This window comes from Pongo pygmaeus, chromosome 4, assembly GCF_028885625.2.
Source record: "Pongo pygmaeus isolate AG05252 chromosome 4, NHGRI_mPonPyg2-v2.0_pri, whole genome shotgun sequence".
NCBI classification, from domain to species: Eukaryota; Metazoa; Chordata; class Mammalia; order Primates; family Hominidae; genus Pongo; species Pongo pygmaeus.
The window spans coordinates 146,410,241-146,423,635 of NC_072377.2; the positions used below are offsets into that span (position 1 = coordinate 146,410,241).

Sequence of the window (13,395 nt, forward strand, 5' to 3'; positions counted from 1 at the left end):
TAAGAAAATGGAGTTCTCTCTATTAAAAGAACTAAAGATTTGTTTTTAAAACTATGTAACTTTCTGTACTTGCCTTTAAAATATTTTGTTGCTACTTTGATTAAATAGATAACAAATAACCTGATTTAATCAAGAGTTTTACACCTTTTGATATTGTTGACAAACTTCCCCAAATCAAATTCTAAATTAAATCTTTTTGACCTAAATCTAAATTTGGGAGCTTTTAGAGGGCCTCTGGAATATCTCAAAATAATTTATTTTCTCTCCTTATATAAAGAGAGATATTAAACTAATTTGGCTTATTTGTGTTTTTTTGTTTGTTTTTGTTTTGTTTTGTTTTGTTTTGTTTTTTGAGATGGAGTCTCACTCTGTCGCCCAGGCTGGAGTGCAGTGGCGTGATCTGGGCTCACTGCAAGCTCCACTTCCCGGGTTCACACCATTCTCCTGCTTCAGCCTCCCGGGTAGCTGGAACTACAGGTGCCCGCCACCTCGCCCAGCTAATTTTTTGTATTTTTAGTAGAGATGCGGTTTCACCTTGTTTGCCAGGATGGTCTCGATCTTGTGACCTCGTGATCGGCCCACCTCGGCCTCCCGAAGTGTTGGGATTACAGGCGTGAGCCATAATTTGGCTTATTTGACATGTTAAATTTACATGGGAAACATTGTCAACTAAGAAACGATGTTTAATGTTCTTTGAATTATATCTGTATGGGTATATTATTAATGTGTGTTCCAAAAACTGTATAAAATTCTTTAAAATCTGATATGTTCTCATATAATGTTTTTGGTCGTAATTTTAGTTATGTTAAAATGTTTTATCCCACAGGAATAATCAAATTTCTTCATCAGGCCAGGCGCGGTGGCTCATGCCTGTAATCCCAGCACTTTGGGAGGCCGTGACAGGTGGATCACGAGGTCAGGAGATTGAGACCATCCTGGCTAACATGGTGAAACCCTGTCTCCACTAAAAATACAAAAAATTAGCCACATGCGGTGGCGGGCGCCTGTAGTCCCAGCTACTCGGGAGGCTGAGGCAGGAGAATGGCATGAACCTGGGAGGCAGAGCTTGCAGTGAGCGGAGATTGTACCACTACACTCCAGCCTGAGCGACACAGCGAGACTCTGTCTCAAAAAAAAACAAATTTCTTCATCAATTTTGTTATTATTATGATGAACTCTCATATTTTTAACCATGGCCAGTTTTGTTGTTGTTGTTGTTGTTGTTCACAGACAGTTGTTTTACTTTTATTCTTGTCTGAAAGTATTTGCAATCAACTATTGTCCAAAATTGCTTCTTCTTCAAGACATTCATGAAAAAGATTTTGACAAGTACCCTGGGATAGAATGCAGGTTCAGGTTTCTGATAACTTAAAAATCATACCATTGCACTAGGTAAGAATTTCCAAAACTCTAATGAAGAAACTGATAAATTCATGAAACTGTTAAGCAAGATCAAACGGAACAAGATTTGATTACATAGGACTGAATAAACTAATGAGGATGATTTTGGGGGATGACTTTTTGTCTGAAACATTGCTGGTTCTTTAATGTTTTGTTTTCCATATTTAAGAAAACTTTTTTTTTCCACTTTTAAGCTATCTATAGCTTACAGCCACTTGGTAAAGTATACTTTTATAAACAGAATTGAAGTCATCACTTTTTCTCCTTACCTGATTCCTCCAGAATTCAGAAACTATTAGTATCCTTTCCTGATTCCTCCAGAATTCAGAAACTATTAGTGAGTATCCTTATTTTTATGGCAATATAGTTATTTGCATAAGTTCAAAAAGAATCTGTTCCCCTTGTAGCAGAACACATTGCAAATATTGGCTATATTACCAAAGCTTTGACTGGAATGCCTATTTTCAGATATAACCAGAATACTTTAAAGAACTAAGGCTGACTTTATTGATCTAGTAAAGCCTCAGGAAAAACTGGCTTGGTAGTCTGCATACATGGTTCCCTTACATGGTTCCCCTATATGGTTGCCTTACAGGTAAGTAAGTAATGCCACTTTTTGACAGGCCCAGGAAACTCAGGGTATTTTGGGGACTTCAAGAAGAGAGGAATTCAGCCAGGCGCACACACCTGTAATCCTAGGACTTTGGGAGGCCAAGGGGGGCAGATCACCTGAGGTCAGGAGTTCGAGACCAGCCTGGCAAATATGGTGAAACTCCATCTCTACTAAAAATACAAAAATTAGCCAGGCATGGTGGCGGCCACCTGTAATCCCAGCTACTGGGGAGGCTGAGGCAGCAGAATTGCTTGAACCCGGGAGGCAGAGGTTGCAGTGAGCTGAGATTGTGCCATCGTGCCATTGCACTTCAGCCTGGGCAACAAAAGCAAGACTCCCTCTCAAAAAAAAAAAAAAAAAAAAAAAAAAGAGAGGAATTCACCCAAATCTATAGGTATTATAGGCAAAGTATAATGAGAAATCCTTGGTTTGGCTTCCTAGACTTGAGTGAGGTTTTAAAAGTCCAGTTTGAGATTCCTTGTGAAAAATTACAGCAAAGCAAACTTAAATGAGCCTATATGGCAATCACTGTTTTGCTGCACTTATGCAAATAATCAGGTTAAGTTTAATGAGATTGGGCCTATTTTGCAAACAAATTCATCTTATTTTGATCATCTTTGGTAGAAACAGAGGTGACTGTAGGTTTAAAAATTACAGTTCAGAAGAAAACTAAAGTGTATCTATTATTGAATTCTAGTCCTGTTCATGTTTTTAAGGTTTTGTTTTGTTGTTGTTGTTGTTGTTTTTAATGAAGAAGTCTTTTATTATTTTGCTGCAAAGCTATTGCTTCACTGTATAAAAATAGCACCAGCAAATGCAGTGTATTGCAAACTTAAGATAGTGGTGTTCCTCATCTGACACTGTACAAGCAGCAAAAACCTCTTCACTTCCAGTTATTTTCAATGGAAAGATCATTAAGTATTTCATCCCAAATCCAGGTATGGATACATGCAAGTTACAATATTATATAAGGCTTAAGAATAACAATGTTATCTTTGAATTGTGTAATTTTTATAACTAGTTTTTACCATGGATAATTTCATGAATTCTGAACACTAGAGCCTAGTCTAAAAATCATAGGATATTGTGAAAAAGACGCATATTATATTTATCTATAATCATTAGAAAGTTAAAGGGCATTTTCTTTCATTAGCAGTGTTAACAGTAGTTTTTTTTTTCCCCATCGGTAGTGCTAAAAGTTGCTATTCTAAGTCTATCCACCACTAATTTAAGACAACTCTGCTGGGTTGCATTATTTCATACTAGTTTATTTAGGAGTTCCATTTTCACTCCTCAATAGATTTTATGTATTTCTCATATGCTTCTTCACTCATAAGTTCATCTAGTTCTGAAGGGTTACTCAGTGTCATCTTGATCTGCCAACCATCTTCATAACAAGATTTGTTTACAAGTCCTGGATTTTCTGCAAGAGCTTCATTAATTTCAGTTACTTCTCCTGATAAAGGAGAATAGAGTTCACTAGCAGCTTTCACACTTTCCAAAGCACCAAACTCATCTTGTGTGTTCAATTTTGTCCCAACTTCAGGCAGACTACAGTAAACAACATCTCCCAACGCTTCCTGTGCAAAATTGCTGATTCCCACTGTTTCAATGCCATTTTCTGTTGTTACCCACTCATGTTTCTCTGTGAATTTACGCACCGAGAGCAGAGCGGGTCCAGTGCGCAGCGTACAGACGGCGCCCACCCCCAGCTGCCAGGGCCTCGGCAGGCAGGGCGCGGCGGGTGACGGGACCGCGCGCAGGGTGCAGAGCAGGGCCCGTAAGCTCTGCACCACTCACAGCGCCATGTTCGCTGTTGTTGTTGTTTTCTGAGACGGAGTCTTGCTCTGTCGCCCAGGCTGGAGTGCAGTGGCACGATCTCAGCTCACTGCAAGTTCCACCTCCTGGGTTCACGCCATTCTTCTGCCTCAGCCTCCCGAGTAGCTGAGACTACAGGTGCCCGCCACCATGCCTGGCTAATTTTTTGTATTTTTTAGTAGAGACGGGGTTTCACCGTGTTAGCCAGGATGGTCTTGATCTCCTGACCTCGTGATCCAGCCGCCTCCGCCTTCCAAAGTGCTGGGATTAGAAGGGTGAGCGACCGCGCACGGACTTGAGGTTTTGTTATCTACCTATAATCTGGACTGGATCTTAAATTCTAGTTTCCTCCAATATCTGGTTATCACTCTCCAAACAATTTCCAATTTTTCTCCCACCTTATGACTGAGAATCACTAAAAATTAAAACTGCCCTTTTCCCAAAGCCCTGCAAGCTAAAGCTGGACAACTTCATATAGACTTTAGAGAAATCACAACAGCCATATATGAACAATTTTTGTACCTGTTGCTCTATGTGCTGCACAGAAATTTCCCCAGAACACCTCATGCAAACTGCAAACCAGGAAAATCTATCAGCTTGTCACTGTGTGTCCTCATTCCACCATCTCAAGATGCTTTGAGCTCAAATCTAGAAATTTTTTTGACTGGCTGTCTTCCGGACTCAAAAACTGAGTTTATGGATTGCTCTAATTGTTAATGTTTGTTTTTCTATTGTTTGTCTGGAAATGCCTCTTATTAAATGCCTGATTGATTACACTACATAGAGGCCTAACTTTGGTAGAAGCCCGACTGCAATACCACCTAACAACTGGAATAAGATACAACTGTTAACTATTTAACTGGACTGAGTTATTCCTGGAACTGAGAGATGGTTCAATGGGTTATACAATAATCTTCCAACTCAGTTTTTGGGCTGTGAAGCCTCTTGGGAAAGTTTCAGACAGGAGAATGATGGGGTTCAGGATACCGTACTCCAAAATATGGCAACTTGGCATTTGAAAAAACAGCAGAAGCAGGAGAACCACTCTCACCTTTCCCTCTCCCTTCTTCCCTGAAGCAGGCCATAAAACCTGGGAAGGTTGGCCAGGCGCAGTGGCTCATGCCTGTAATCCCAGCACTTTGGGAGGCTGAGGCTGGCGGATCATCTGCAGTCAGGAGTTCAAGACCAGCTTGGCCAACATGGTGAAACCCTGTCTCTACTAAAAATACAAAAAAAAAAAATTAGCCTGGCATGGTGGCGGGCACCTGTAATCCCAACTACTTGGGAGGCTGAGGCAGGAGAATTACTTGAACCCAAGAGGCAGAGGTTGCAGTGAGCCAAGATCGCACCACTGCCCTCCAGCCTGGGCGACAGAGTGCAACTTTATCTCAAAAAAAAAGAAAAGAAAAAAACCTGGCAAGGTCACTCTCTGACCTTCTCCCTCCTTTCTTTCCTGAAGTAGGTCATGAAATCCTCATTCCAGAGATACCCTCCCTATACTGAAGAAAAGGGACTTCCTTGTTCTTGAAGACAGAAGAATCTGAACAGGACTTGCTAAGTCCCCCACCCCCAGTTTATTACCATTAGACACACCCCTTTTGTCCTATCATACTTCTGCGTGAGTGACCACTTCTACTCTTCCTCAAACCTAAGCCTAAATAAATACACAAGTTTTCCTGTTTTGGGGGGATCTTCATTTCCTTATGAAGGCTCCTGTGTCATGTAAACCTTATATTAAATACATTTGCATACTTTTCTCTTCTTAATCTGTTTTTTATTATTGGAATCTTGGCCATGAACCTAGAAGTGGATGAGAAAAGAAATCTTTTCTCTCCAACACAACACTGACTTTTTTTTTCTTTGTTTCTCCAAGGAGTCATTTCACAACTATTTGAGGGCCTAGTTCAGTGTAGGAAAACAGAAACTACTCTAGGTATTTTGAACTGAGGAGAACTTAGTGTAGAGAATTAGTGCTTACACAATCATTGAAAGGAGTTGTGGAATGGACTTCCCAAAACTGCAACAGGAAAGCGAATATGTTTGCCATGATTAGTAAGATGGGGAATCAAAAGGCCACCACTCTAACTGTTGAGTTAAAGAACACAGTCAGAGATCTGCCATCCAGGAACTAGAAAGCAGAGATCAGGATGCTGAATGGCTGTTGCAGGAGAACCCCATGTCTCCAGGATCCTGCTTGCCAACAGAAAGCCCAGAATAGCAGAAAGAAGTCATCTTCCTCCTTTCTGTCTTCCAGTCATACAAGTGTGCCTAATTGTAAGGGAGTCATGGAAATGTATTCTAGCTTCCCAGTCCCTGTAACACATTAGAAGAAAACAAGAATAGAGGATGCATGCCAATTGACCATATTCAATACAAACCTGCCCTTTAGGAGTCCACAGACTAGAGAGAGAACACCACAATAAATGCAGGTTGAAAGGATGAGCCAGGAAGTATCTGTTTCAGACCGAGTTTAAGTGGCACGAGTCTGGGACTATTTTTTTTTTTTCCTTTTTGAGATGGAGTTTTGCTCTCGTTGCCCAGGCTGGAGTGCAATGGCGCGATCTCGGCTCACTGCAAACTCTTCCTCCCAGGTTCAAGTGATTCTCCTTCCTCAGCCTCCCGAGTAGCTGGGATTACAGGCATGCGCCACCACATCAGCCAATTTTGTATTTTTAGTAGAGACGGGGTTTCTCCATGTTGGTCAGCCTGGTCTCGAACTTCCAACCTCAGGTGATCTGTCGGCCTCAGCCTCCCAAAGTGCTGGGATTACAGGCATGAGCCACTGCATCTGCCCCATAGTAGTCTTAAAATGATTCCAGACCTAATCTGAAGCCATGGAGGTCAGACTCAGAATCATTAAAGGGACAAAGCTGAAGTCAGTGCAACACGGAAGAGAGGGGAACAGAAGACACCATGACCCGATGTCAAAAGCTTGGAGCTCTCACTTCCTGCAAGTGGCTGTACACAAGGCCGCGAGTGCAGCCCCAAGTAAATAGGGCCCACCTTCAGTGGCAGCTTCTCTCTCACACTGGCTGGTTATGGTTTATGTGGCCCTTTGTGGCTTATTTGTCACCTGCCTCAAGACCATCATCATTCAGAAATGAGCCCGCAGGATCACCACTGGGAGAAGAGAAATACAGAGGGAAAGGATTCAAAGTGGTCCCATCTTCCAAGCAGGAGGGCCAGGGACCCAGGAGTATTTTGCTGTAGAAGACCAAGGATCAGGTGCCTTCCAGCTGCCTGTATTTGCTTCCTCCTGCAATTCCAGATGTTTTGGCACCTCTCTTCTGTGACTCCAGCAATCAGGAGCCAGGTCCTGGTCGTTCTAAGACAAGGGAATAGTGGCAGCTTCTAAGATTGCAAATAAATCCCAAGTCCATTAAAGGGCACCACTTTATAGCTGTTGAGTGAGTATGAGGTGGTCTGGTATCTCCTCGGGGCTTACATAGAAGGCAGCCTATCATGCTGGTTAAAAGCTTGGCCTCAGAGTCCTTTCCTGGCTCAGTTGCTTCCTAGTTATGTGATGTTGGGCAAATTACTTATTCTCAAAATGGAAATAGTAGTACATTTTTCTCTCGGGATGGTTGTGAGGATTAATTAATTATATGTAACTATATATAAAGTGCTTAGCCCAGTGCCTGGTATATAGTAAGCTTTCTATAAATGGTAGCTGATAGTATTTTTGTTATTATTATCAATACCATATGTTCTCGGCAACAAACATCTCCCATCTTAATTACCAGAAAACATCTGGAATAGAAGGTTCCTCACACAAAGCTTGGTCTAGAACTATGACCTCTTAGTCACATTCTGGAAAACTGCAGAGCCAGACCATGCCAGGATGCCCCTCGGGCCTGTTTCCTCCAGCTGAGAAGTTTCTGTGTGCTTCAATCCTAATGCTGTCCCTGTGTAGTTCTACTGGGCATCTTTTTTTTTTTTTGAGATGGAGTCTCATTGTGTTGCCCAGGCTGGAGTGCAGTGGCATGATGTTGGCTCACTGCAACCTCCACCTCCTGGGTTCAAGTGATTCTTGTGCCTCAGCCTCCCAAGTAGCTGGGACGACAGGTGCATGCCACCATGCCTGGCTAATTTTTGTATTTTTAGTAGAGGCGGTTTTGCCATGTTGACCAGGCTGGTCTCGAACTCCTGACCTCAAGTGATCCGCCCGCCTCAGCCTTCCAAAGTGCTGGGATTACAGGCTTGAGCCACCACCCCCGACCTCTGCTGGGCATCTTAACATGCCCCAGGAGAGTTACATGGTGGCACCCTGGCAGGTGAGAAAGGAAGATACTGGTGATAGTCAGAGGCTCAAGATCAGAAGGATTTGGAACCATCTGTTCTGACATTTTCTGTCTGTTTTCCTTCTTCTCTAATGTCCTTTCCCCAAACCATTCAACTTCATTTTTTTAAATAAATAAATGTTTTTTTTTTGAGATGGAGTTTCGCTCTTGTTGCCCAGGCTGGAGTGCAATGGTGTGATCTCGGCTCACCGCAACCTAGGACTCCCAGGTTCAAGCGATTCTCCTGCCTCAGCCTCCCTAGTAGCTGGGATTACAGGCATGTGCCACCATGCCCGGCTAATTTTGTGTTTTTAGTAGAGATGGGGTTTCTCCATGTTGGTCAGGCTGGTCTTGAACTCCTGACCTCAGGTGATCCACCTGCCTCAGCCTCCCAAAGTACTGGGATTACAGGCGTGAGCCACCGCGCCCAGCCATTTAAGTTTTATTGAACGTCAATTCTGTGCCAGGCATTGTGCTAGCACTGGGGGTATAGTGAAGAACAGAGAGAAAGGCAACTCCTAACCAACTGGAGTTCTCTTTCTAATGGGGCCACAAACCATATAAATGTGACCACATAAATAATCATTTAATTACAGGTTTAATTAGTGCATGGAAGGAAAATGACAGAGAGTAAGGAGCATGGATAATGGGGGAACTTACCATCCCTCAATAGTAAGGGGTCAGGGGTGAGCAGGGGAGGTTGGGTCAGACCTGAAGAATGAGTAAGAGTCAGCTAGTCAAGGAGAAAGAATTTTCTGGGTAGAAGTGGGCTTCTGCCAAAATGTTGGATGAAAACTTTATGGTGTGTTGCCGTGACTGGAGGTCTTAATTCTTAGCTGAGTACTCCCAAAATGATAAATATTTAATGGTGGAATCTTTGAGAGGCTTGTGGCCAGCAGATAGGATCAGGAGGCTTTCTCATTAGCCTTCAAACCAAGCCATACGGCTAGGAGGCCTGGCTCTGGGTATGTAGTGTGTGTGTGTGAGCATGAGCGTGTAGGAGTGTGACTGCATGTTTGTGACTGTGAACGTCAATGCGGGTGTATATGGATAGATGCAGAGCTATAACAGAGAATTTTGGCATCTGGGCCAAGCAACAGAAATATATCTTGAAAGTCAGGCATACATCAGTTCAGGAGGGAGTTGGAGGGGAGCAGAGAAGAAAGACTGCTCTCCCACATGCACACAGGAGCCTCCTACAAGTGGTTTCCCTGTTCATGACCTTAGACATTCCAGGTCAGCCATCTCTGCCAAGAGTCAGGGGCAAGCTAGCCAGCACTTCTAGAGAAGGACTGGTGCTGAAGGTGGGGGGAGGAGAAGGCTTTAAAATGTGCACAATCTTTGAGAAAATAATTCTTTAAAATGTTGGCACCCTCCACATTTTTGTTCCTGGGCCCCTGATGAGTGTGCCTTTAAGACTCTGAATGTATATATGCATATATGTGTGTATGTGTGTGTTGACTGTGCTTATGTGTATATGAATAGGTGTTGGGGACTACCATGTAAATTGTGATAACTAAGAGCCCCTGTGAGTCTGGAGCCAGCAGATGTGTTCCTGCACTCCTCCCCTCCCACTTTATGTGCTCTGACACTCCCACTATGCTTATCTCTGTAGCTCTCATGAGAAGCAGAGGCTGGGATTATCTGCCTGCCAGGGCTGAGTCCCTTCACATTAACAACAGACTGAAGATGTACTGACTGCAACAAGACAAACAGAAATAATATGGTCACATTCACTTCCATTTCATAAAGCAAGTGGAACCTGGGCTCACTGCAATGAATGAGCTTCAATAATTCATCCCAGCTGCTGGTGTGGTATTGACATAAAGTTAATTTAACACTGGGGGAGCCAGGAGAAGTAGGGAGCAGTTAGCCTTCACTTACAACATGGTCACTCTGCTAGCACTCTGGTGCTATGCTGGAAAGCAGAACCCCAGAGGAGAAAAAGACCTGGGGAGGTCAATTGCACCCTTCCCTCCTTGCAGCCAGTTGACTTTCTGAAGTTGTTAGGATGGTATTTTCTTCTTGATGATACTCTTGACCTTTTGCGTCAGGAATAGAGACTTCCCACCCCTGTCTTCAGATCTGAACTTCTTAACAAAGAGATGTTTCTCAGGTCAGTCAGACTCAGGTCAGTCTCTCCAGGGAATCAAAACCACTGTCACTTTCTATGGGGTATGACAGTTGGATAAACAAGGTTGAGGGTTTTTGTTTGTTTTGAGACAAGGTCTCCCTGTGTCACCCAGGCTGGAGTGCAGTGGCATGATCTCGTCTGACTGCAGCCTCCACCTCCCTGGCTCAAGCGACCCTGCCACCTCAGCCTCCAGAGTAGCTGGGACTACAGGCCTGTGCCATCACACCCCGCTAATTGTTTCTGTTTTGTTTTCCTAAAGAAGGAGTTTCACCACATTGCCCAGGCTGTCTCAGACTCCTGAGCTCAACCAATCACCTGCCTTGGCCTCCCAAAGTGCTGGGATTACAGGCATAAGCCACCATGCACAGCAATGTTGAGGTTTTTGCTAGAGAAAAAGGGAACCTATGGTTCATGTCTTAAATGATATTCAACAATCCATTTGATTTTTTTCTTTCTCAAAAATAAGTCACTCATTTAACATCCAAAACATGTTTGAGTTCCTATCTTTCTTCATTTATTCAACAAATACTTAGGCCAGGCACGGTGGCTCATGCCTGTAATCCCAGCACTTTGGGAGGTGGAGGTGGGCGGATAACCTGAGGTCAGGAGTTCAAGACCAGCCTGGCCAACATGGCGAAACCCCATCTCTACTAAAAAATACAAAAATTAGCTAGGCATGGTGGTGGGTGCTTGTAATCTCAGCTGCTCGAGAGGCTGAAGCAAGGAGAATTGCTTGAACCCAGGAGGCAGAAGTTGCAGTAAGCCGAGATGGTGCCACTGCACTCCAGCCTGGGTGACAGAGCGAGACTCCATCTCAAAAACAAAAAACAAAAAACAAAAAACACCCAAATACTTAGTAAGCACCTCCTGGTACTAGGTGAACCAGACAGATTGGATCCTTGCCTTCATGAAGTTGACAGTACAGCAGGAAAGATAGGCATTAAATAAATAAATGCATGAATGAGTATATAATTGCAAATTGTTGCTAAGGCTGTTTATTTATATTTATTCATTAATTTAGCCTTCAATGCAACGAGAGAGAATAACATTAAGGAATAGCTTTGGAATGGGAAGACCTCTCTGAACCCTGAAGGATGAGAAGTCTGGAAAAGAGAATGGGAAGAGTAGACCAGAAGGAGGAAAAGCCACATATTTAAGGTTTTGCTTCTTGCTGCAAGCAGGTGAATAAAATTTACTGGGGCCTAGTGGGAGAAAAGGAATCAGGAAAGAAAGACCTAAGTTCAAATTTGCTTTTGCCACATTACAGTTGTGTGGCCTTGGGCAAGTTACTTCTTTCAATTCTGTTACCTCATCTATAAGATAGAAATGATCATATTTTCCACTTTGTAGGATTGTTGTGAAAAATTAAGTAAAATAATGTTCTAAAGTGCTTACCAGTGCTTGGCATATGGTAAGTGTCAATAAATTACTATTACTGCTATTATGATTATCCTTAAATGTTCCAAGTTCTTTATTACCCCCAGGCTTTGGCACAGTTTGTTTCCTTTGCCTGGATCACACACTGTTCCTTTTACTCACTCATGCGCATCTTTCAAGTAACAGCTGAAATGTATTTCCCTGGAAGGACTTTCCTGACCCCTAGATTAGCGGCTCTCAAACTGTAGTGCAAGTAAGAATCACGGCCAGGTGCAGTGGCTCATGCTGGTAATCCCATCACTTTGGGAGGCCAAGGTGGGTGGATCCCTAGAACCTGGGAGTTCGAGACCAGCCTGGGCAACATGGCAAAACTCTGTCTCTACAGAAAAATACAAAAAACTAGCTGGGTGTGGTAGCATGCTCATGTAGTCCCGACTACTCAGGAGGCACTTTTTGTCAAAGTGCCATTGTAATGTAAGATGATAACATTAGGGGAAATGGAAACCAAATAAAAGATGTGCAGGAACTCTCTGTACTATCTTTGTACCTTTTCTGTAAATCTAAAATTATTCCAAAATAAAAAGTTCATTTAAAAAGGCAGATTCCTATGCAGAAATCAAAACCACAATGCAATATCACCACACACTATCCCCCCCTAAAAAAAGAGAAAGAAGCTGGGCACTGTGGCTCACACCTGTAATCCTAGCACTTTGGGAGGCCGAGGCAGGTGGATCGCCTGAGGTCAGGAGTTCAAGACCAGCCTGGCCAACATGGTGAAACCCCCGTCTCTACCAAAATACAAAAATTAGCCAGGCATGATGGCGGGTGCCTGTAATCCCAGCTACTCGGGAGGCTGAGACGGGAGAATCACTTGAACCCAGGAGACCGTGGTTGTAGTGAGCCAAGATCACGCCACTGTACTCCAGCCTGGGTGGCTGAGTGAGACTCCATCTCAAAAAAAAAAAAAAAAGAAAGAAAAAAAGTGAGGATGTGGAAAACTGAAGCTTTTGTGGGAGGATAAAATGGTACAGCTGCTATGGAAAATAGTACGGTGGTTCCTCAAAAAGTTAAAAATTGAATTACCATATGATCCAGTAATTTTACCTCTGGATATACATTCAAAATAATTGAAAGCAGGGCCTTGAGGAGATATTTGTATGCCCATGTTTATAACAGCATTATTCAACAATAGCCAAACTGGAAGCAACTCAAATGTTCATTGATAGCTGAATAGGTAAACAAAATGTGGTATATCCATACAATGGAATATTATTCAACCCTAAAAACAAAGGAAATTTGTAGGGACCAGCCTCACAGGGTTGGTGCGTCTCTCCCCGTGTGCAGCGACTAGAGAGTGTAGAAATAAAGACACAAGACAAAGAGATAAAAGAAAAGACAGCTGGGCCTGGGGAACCACTACCACCGATGCGCGGAGACCGGTAGTGGCCCCGAATGTCTGGCTGTGCTGTTATTTATTGGATACAAGGCAGAAGGGGCAGGGTAAAGAATGTGAGTCATCTCCAACGATAGGTAAGGTCACGTGGGTCACGTGTCCACTGGACAGGGGGCCCTTCCCTGCCTGGCAGCCGAGGTAGAGAGGGAGAGGAGACAGAGAGAAAGACAACTTACACCATTACTTCTGCATATCAGGGACTATTAGTACTTTCACTAATTCACTACTGCTATCTAGAAGGCAGAGCCAGGTGTACAGGATGGAGCATGAAGGCGGACTAGGAGCGTGACCACTGAAGCACAGCATCACAGGGAGATGG

The 13,395-nt window shown here is 43.3% G+C and overlaps 1 pseudogene; it reads right to left on the reverse strand.

The window, feature by feature from the left end:
- Positions 1-3,232: 3,232 nt before the first annotated feature.
- LOC129037408 (glycine cleavage system H protein, mitochondrial-like) lies at positions 3,233-3,837 on the reverse strand (annotated as a pseudogene).
- Positions 3,838-13,395: the final 9,558 nt, after the last annotated feature.